Source organism: Poecilia formosa, unplaced genomic scaffold (assembly GCF_000485575.1).
Source record: "Poecilia formosa unplaced genomic scaffold, Poecilia_formosa-5.1.2 Scaffold562, whole genome shotgun sequence".
Lineage (NCBI taxonomy): Eukaryota > Metazoa > Chordata > Actinopteri > Cyprinodontiformes > Poeciliidae > Poecilia > Poecilia formosa.
In genome coordinates this window covers 106873-115033 of record NW_006800501.1, presented here as the reverse complement: position 1 = coordinate 115033, position 8161 = coordinate 106873, and the positions used below count along the sequence as shown (strand labels likewise).

The 8161-nt window shown below is 40.1% G+C and overlaps 1 long non-coding RNA gene across 1 annotated transcript; it reads left to right on the top strand.

Moving 5' to 3' along the window:
• The first annotated feature begins 4260 nt into the window (after positions 1–4260).
• On the top strand, positions 4261–4760 carry LOC107834254 (uncharacterized). Its single transcript, XR_001660042.1, has 2 exons — positions 4261–4605; positions 4677–4760. It is a non-coding gene; the product is annotated as an uncharacterized LOC107834254 (long non-coding RNA).
• Positions 4761–8161: the final 3401 nt, after the last annotated feature.

Here is an 8161-nt window from a genome sequence, read left to right as displayed (position 1 = left end):
GGAAAACGCACCCCAAATCATGATGGCGCCCCCACCACTGTGCCGTGTAGAAAACATCTCAGGTGGGATCTCCTTGTCATGCCAGTAACGTTGGCTGCCATCAGGACCATCAAGGTTAAATTTTTTCTCATCAGAGGAGACAACTTTCTTCCCCCTTTCAATGTCCCGTTTGGTGCACACTTGCAAAGTCCAAACGGGCAATTTTGTGGCGTTGAAGAAGACGTGGCCTTTGAAGACGTTTTTTTTGTTTCTGAAGCCCTTCTCTCGCAGATGGCGTCTGATGGTTATTGGTCTGCAGTCAGAACCAGTAATGGCCTTAATTTGGGTAGAGGATCGTCCCGTGTCTTGACGGACAGCCAATCGGATCCTGCGGCTCAGAGCTGGTGAAATTTTTTTGGGTCTACCACTTGACTTTTTTGTTCCATAACCCTCAGGATCATTTAAAAAATGCAAAATGACTGTCTTACTGCGTCCAATCTCAGCAGCGATGGCACGTTGTGAGAGGCCTTGCTTATGCAGCTCAACAATCCTACCACGTTCAAAGTCAGTGAGCTTCTTTGCTTTTGCCATCAGGAGGTCTTGACAGTGTAAAGACTTGACAGAAAATGACATGGAATCCAGATTTTTACACAGCTTTTGGCTTTTAAAGACTATGGTCTTAAACATGATTTTTTCAGCTGATCAAAAGTTTGAGTGTAAATGCAGTTTTCAGAAAATTCCCTGCTCAAAAGTTCTTGTCTCTTGCACTGATTTTTTCCTTTAACATTGTGAAGCTCTACTTGGAACCTTCTTAAGATCCAATAGTGCAAAATGCAAATTCTTGCAATTTTGTGACTGGTCTTAAGATTTTGATCAGGAGTGTACAATATAATACAGGTGGTAAAGTTAACAAGCTTGATTAGATAACTGGTGTTAGCTAACTTCGAAGAAGGCTAATATGTTGATTTGTGACAATAACACTGTCACAGTACTCACACATTATAAGTATTATCTTATAATACTTACATATAGGTATTATATGTAAGTATTATACATATTATATGTATAATACTTGCATATAAGTATTATAAGATAATACTTATATGTAAAAGTTCTTGCTGTGCAAAATATCATTATTGAGAGGTGACACTTAGGACTCAGTATATATGGGTCACAAAAAATGTGTTCCTAATAGTCACAGTTGGTAAGAAACAAAGATTCCCATTAAATTCCACATGAAATGAAAATAATGGGGCAGTAAACAAAAACATGCTATTTCTTAAAAATGTATAAAAGGTAAATTAAAGATTTGAATTGCATGATATCAATAAAATGTTTTTTGAGGAATATCTGGAATATGAAGTGAAGGAAACTTTTCACTACAAAGATATTGCAAAAAGATTACTTTGGTGGGTCAAAAAAGACCCAATTACGCTTCAGAGGGTTAAGTATGCAGATGATACTACAAAGGTGGGTCTCATCAGTGACAACGGTAAACTGGCCTACATAGAGGAAGTAAAACATCTGGTGAACAATCTGAATGTCAACAAAGAACACCAAAGAATTTGCTGTCGATTTCAAGAAAAATCAACCAAATCACACCCCCTCCTCATCAATGATGCTGCAGTAGAGCCGGTAAACAGCATTAAATTCCTGGGGATACAGATCAGACACTTTGACCTGGTCCCTCCAAAGCTCTGGTCTGGTGAATAGAGCTCACTTTTTACAGTGGATGAGATGATCTAACCTCCTCCCTCCCATCCTCACCGCTTCCTACAGAGGGAAAATAGAGAGCATACTGACCTGCAGCATCTCTGATGGTTTGGAGCATGCAACACATCTAACTGGCAAAATATAGAGAGTGGTGAGGAATGAGAAAATCTGTCCAGGTGTCGTTGGGACGAGTTGAGTCTTTTGTAGAATTTCTGCTGCAGCATCAGAAACGTGACATGTTTGTGTCAGGGTCTGGATTTTTTTCTGTTTTTTCCTTCTTTTTTTTCCGTTGGTTTAAGTTTTTGTTTTTTTGGAGCACCTGTCATTTCCCATGGCATCCTCTAGATGCCGCCAGATTCAGAGCCCCTGGGAAGCTGCGGGGGCAACCCCGTAGACACACCTGCAGCTTGTTTGGAGGACGTGGATTGAGGATATAAACAGCGGCTGAACGACTTCTCTGGGTGCGTTCACACTGCAGCCTGAAGTGACTCAATTCCGATTTTTTCGCAATTCCGATTTTTTTGCCGTTCACACTGCCAGAGAATGCGACCTGTATGCGTTCTGCAGTGTAAACGGGCAAACGACCTGAAAGTGACCCGCATGCGCAGTAGAGGGCGCAATGACTATATCTGTGATGTGAAGTGAATCGGGAAAAAAAATCATTTATTCTTCAAATTCACATTGTTTAGTCAAAAAGTTGTTTCTCCAGTCATTAATTATGTTATACTGCTGTTGATGGTTTGTCGTAACCATAGCAACCAAGTGACACCTCGTCCCCTTTTTCTGTTGCCGTCTTTTACTGCGGTATGTATTATGGTCAGATCTGTGATGTATTTATATGTATTGTAGTTATAAAATGTATTTTAAGCAAATGCATTTATATACCGGGTGTAATGGACAAATATTGCGATGTTTTGTATTTTTTAACCTATAATGTGTATTTTAAATTTGACATTTTACAAATTTTAACTGCTTATCGGGAACCATGTATTTTATTTAATGTGAAGGGGCAGAAGCTGGTGAAGTGATGTTAACCACCAACTTGATTTCCTCTCTTTTTAGAATAAATATGTTGAACCGTTGTAAACAACGTAAGGTCGACCTGAGACGAACATTAAACATGGAAATGGATGGAAACATGGATGGAAACATGGATGGAAATGGAACATATTTAGCGATCTTCCAGTTGTTGTCCAACCGCAGGCATCTTAATAACATACTCCTCTTAAGAAGATCGAAAAGAAAGAGAGCCAGGAGTTTGGCCATGGCATTTTGTGGGGCAGTGGCAGCAACATCGGTGCAGCGTAATGTGTGGGCTCGGAGTTGAAGTCAGGAGTGGTGGGAAACAGAAGTAATTGGCTTTGATGACATCAATTTCATCCAAAATTTTAGAGTGTCAAGAGAAACATTTATGTACATATGTGAGCGTCTATCTTTGACACTCACATGTGCAGCCACACATCTTCGGCAACCCATACCAGTGGGCAAAAGGGTTGCCGTCGGACTGTATTGGCTTGCAACAGGTGCGTGCTATCGCACTATAAGCAACCTCTTCGGTATTGCGAGGTCCACCGTCTGTTCCATAGTCCACAAGTTCTGCAAAGCAGTTCGTCATGTACTCATGCCGGAGTACATTAAAATGCCCCACGGAGCTGCTCTGCAGGAGGTCATCGCAGGTTTCAAAGAGAGATGGGGATTCCTGCAGTGCGGAGGAGCGATCGATGGCACCCATATCCCCATAGTTGCTCCAGAGAAGAATCCCAGTGATTATTTCAACCGCAAGGGATGGCACTCAGTCATTCTACAGGGAATAGTGGATCATCGTCTTTGGTAATAAATATTGATATTTGCTAATTTTAAAAATATTTAGTTTATAAACTAAAAAATGTCTTCCAACAGCTTTACCAACATTTATAGTGGGTGGCCAGGAAGCGTCCATGATGCCAGGGTCCTCAAAAATTCACATGTTTATGCACTGGCAGAGAAAGGGGATCTTTTTCCACCAGTAAGTATTTGGTATTGTGTTAGTAATAGAAGTTAGTTATAGTAATAGAAAATTTTGATTTTTTTTTTTCAATTTCTTTTTATTTCTTTTTATTTTTGCTTACTGTAAAATTTTAGAATACTGAAGAGATAATGGGTGTTCGAGTGCCTATAATGCTGCTAGGTGACCCAGGTGACCTTGTGAAATGCTAGTAAAAACCGCCCGGTTTCCGATAAGATCCCTCCAGTTTGGCCTGGATAGACCTATCCCCCCATATATTTATTAAGTCAGATACCTCGCTTTCTCTCCACTGACTGCTTTCCGCATTATCGTCTGCCATGGTTGTCATGGATACCAGGGTTGCCATGGTTGTTTTGTTTCTTCCTGCACTCAGAATAGTGGCGTTTGTCCTGGAAGTTAGGTCGCATTTGAATCGGATACGAATCGGATTTGGGTCACATTCTAAATAGAATCCGACCTGTGCTGTTCACACTGCCATGAAAAGATCGGATACAGGTCGCATTACGTCAAAAAAAATCGGAATTGAGTCACTTCAGGCTGCAGTGTGAACGCACCCTCAGATGTCTCCTCGTTGTCCCCGTGTGTGCCGTCTGCCCCGGGGCTCAGAGTGAGTCTATGATCCTCGCTGTTGTGAGTTACCTTCCTTGTGTGTCCTCCTCGACGCTGCTGGTGTTACCAGTCAGACGCCACTCCTTGTGTGCTCGCCTTCCCCCTGTCATCGGTCCGTCTCCAGTGGATTTCCCTTCAGGACGCTAGAGGATCTGTCAGTCTGACCCGAACCCATCTGGAGAAAGGAAACAACTGGACCAAGTCGAACTCTGCTTGTTCCGCCTTAAACAAACCTGTCCGCCCTCCAACGAAGCTCCATTATCCAGCGCTCTGTTTTCAAGTACTCACCTTCAAACCAAGTAAGAATCAGTTCGACTCATTCCTGGAAATTACTCGCCTTTCCTCGCTAATCCTTGTCTCTCGTTGACAGTAAGACGACCCGGTCACCTGCTCCAGTATTCTTCCCCTTCTTTTCCCTTTCCCTGGAATCAATAAACTTATCATTGTTCATTTATCTGCCTCTCCTGATTGTGTTCTTGCATGTGGGTTAGAAAGCTTAATACCAACATGACAGGTCAGGTTAGAGGTTTGACTTGTACGTCAGTGTTTTCATTGTTCACATGAATACAGGAGGGTGGCACTTTCTCTCTTGAACCAATTTTAAAAATGACATTTAGGGTCAACTAAAATGGTATGTCCACATGGTCACTGGAGTTAAAACGGCTAAAAGTTTTCCTGTTTTAGAAAAACATCCCCATGTTTATGGTGCCTTGGAAAGGTCAGGGAAAAGGCCAAGGAACCTGCCAGACCGTTTAGTCTGCTCTTTCAGTGCGTTCAAATGGCTTGCCTCGCTTCCTTCCATGGGATAATTTACTAGCAACTGGAGTGAAATTAGCTCCCATAGACTACACTCATTGAGTCGTGCTCCTTGTTTTCACAACGTGCTCTTGGAATTTTCCCAGGTTAAAATTTTGTGACAAGTCACAGAGATAATGTTCTTTTCTATCTATATTGGCTAAGTCAGCCGGTCAAAACCTGTTTCTTTCTTCAAAGTCAAGCACCATGATTATTTACACATATTGGAGAACTTTGAGGCAACACATTAATTGAATGTCCACCACATCTTGTAGGGTTTACTTTATGCTAAATATTCTATTTAGCATAAAGGCAATTTTGAAGGTAATTTTATGTATTGTTATTGCTAAACTAAAATGCCCAGCATGGGAAAAATGGGAGGATCTCAAGTTATCTCGACAAAGAGCTCGGCCAATCACAGAGATCCTTCCACCCTCAGCATGGTCTGTTCTCCCTGCTGCCTTCTGGCTAAAAGTTCAGCAGCTTCAAATGCAGAACAACCAGGTTCCACAATAACTTCATCCAACATACTACTAAATTCACATTTATCTTTTTATTGTATATATATTTGAAACTTCTTATTATTTATTAACTTATTTAATAAACTTATTGTACAACAAATTTTTGCTCAATATGTATGTTTTAAATGTGTAGTTAAATTACAATAAAGTCTGTCTATGCCTCATTAGGTTGTCATTGCCGCCATATTAATCTGACCACCAGATAGCACAAACTTCATATCACATTTCAGAAAGACAGCAAATAACATTTCAAAAGTGACTAACATATTCTCCAACATACTGTTACAGTTTTCAGCTGCTTTATGTTCTTACAGGTGTCACTAGCCTGATAACAGGTTCAATGAGCAGAGACTGAGAAAGCTTCCCCACGTGAAAACCAGTTCTAGTCAACTGCCACCTCTTAGCATAAATTAGGGAATATGGGCAGGTGGGTCAGTTGTGTTGGGGCTATTGGTAATCTTCCTAGTCCTTGTGGCAGTGGGGACCTTCCCCCACCCACCTCAATACTACTTTTGACTGAGCTTATTTAGTTGCTCCAGTAAAGTATGAAACGCTTGTTGCATTTGCAAGAAACAGAGTAATTTATACAGCTTCAATGTGTGCTTCCACTGTGGGTCAGGCAGCTGCTCCATAATAAATGACCAATACTAACAAAAAATGAAGATTTGTCATCAAAGGTTATCAGGAATAGAAGACTTTTAAAAAAGATGAAGGTGAGCTCTAGCACCAGAGCAAACAGGGTTGGGTTTATCTGTCCTTATTTTTCAGTGGTCCAGGTTTATTGAAACCATGTTACCGAGCTTTAGTCGTACCACTTTGTCCTTTATTACTTTGATAAATACACTGCTCAAAAAAATAAAGGGAACACTTGGAGTTATATTGTGTTGTTTAAGTGTTCCCTTTATTTTTTTGAGCAGTATATTTGGAAAATATGACAAAGTAAATCATATGATTCCTTTATGAATATAGAATTGTTAGATGAAATAAATAGGAAAACGCAAATACAAATAGTTTTCAGTTTATTTCAAAGTACTCTCCATCTATTTCACCTTATGAAAGAAGCAGTTTACTTGTAGAGCTGGCATGTCTGTCTTGCCAGTAAAACTTTTCCTTTTATTTAGACTTTTTTTCTTCTTCTTCTTCCCCATCTAATCTGAAACCAGTCATTCCTTATCTCATGACGTTTGTAAGTGCCAGGCATCCGTCTAATATACTGTTGCATATTATTCTTGCAGCCTTTGGCTTATGCAGCTGAGATGAGTGAAGATGTGGGTGTGAATTCTAGCTTATATCTGAGTAAACAGAAGCCATATTTTTCTTTATTGTGTGCAGGGAGCGCTTCTTCACATTTTTGCAAGCTCTCTCTTCATATTTGGAAGGCGAGATAAAGGTAAACTTACTAATGTCAACAGGAAGGAGGCAGTATACCCTGATACTAGACACACATACTCTTTTTTAAACTCCAGAAACGTCCACCTTTTTTAATATTGCATATTGTGTGTTTCTTGGGTTTCTTTTATAAGGTTAGTTTAGCTTTCTCTGGAGGTACAATGTGTTGAAACTTCTCTTCTAAATGGATATGTTAACTAAATATATATAATCAAAAAACAAAAAATAACCTAAAACTTGAAAATATTTATTTGAAATATTTTTTAAAATACACTGAAAGACCTCTCTAAAAAGTAGTCTATGCCAGTTGTTTGGGAAGTGTCAGACTTGACACAAGGTGTCTTTGCTTTCTTACTCTGATTTTGAAATAAGAAAGCAAATAGTTATGTTTAACACATATTTTTCAAACATCCTGAGGCCATTTATAACACCTGTTTGGATACCTAACTGAAACAAAAAAAAAAACAAGAGACTAAAATTTTTAAACTAGTAAAACCTGACCCTCCAACCCAACACCAGGATATTAACTGACCCAATCATCCAACCAAACTGTGGCGATCTGTGTTTCTGTGTATTTATTTCTTGGTTTTTCTGTGTCCTGTTCCCCTGTGAGTCTTGTCCTCCCTGTTGATTGATCCCAGCTGTGTCTAGTTCCCTGTTTACCCTCTCTGTGCACCTGTTGTCTTTGTCTCTTGTCGGGTCCTCGTCGTGTCATACCAGTCTGTTCGTGCGTCTCTGCCAGTTTCCTTGTTCCTGTGTTCCTGAGTATTAATCATTAAATACCTTCTATATGTCAGCCTGGGCTCATCTACGTCTTCCTCAACACCAAATCATGACAGAAACGAACAAACAAACAAACAATCAAACGTGAGAGGAAATAGCTTAGACATAGCTTGGGTAAAGATGACTCAAGGTCGAGTTGATTGTGGGAGATTGAACATTTTTCGGAAGTGCAGAAAGTGAGTTCAGTCGACTATGAAATCACGTAGTCTGGCTGGAGTCTCAACCACAGACTGTCCACAGACAGTGCTCACAGGGTGTGTGGCTCACAGACTACACACACTAGTGTGCATTCTGGGAATGCATGCAAAAACAATGCATTCCCAGAGTATATGGGAGCTTTCAGTATTAGCAGAATATGATAATAAAC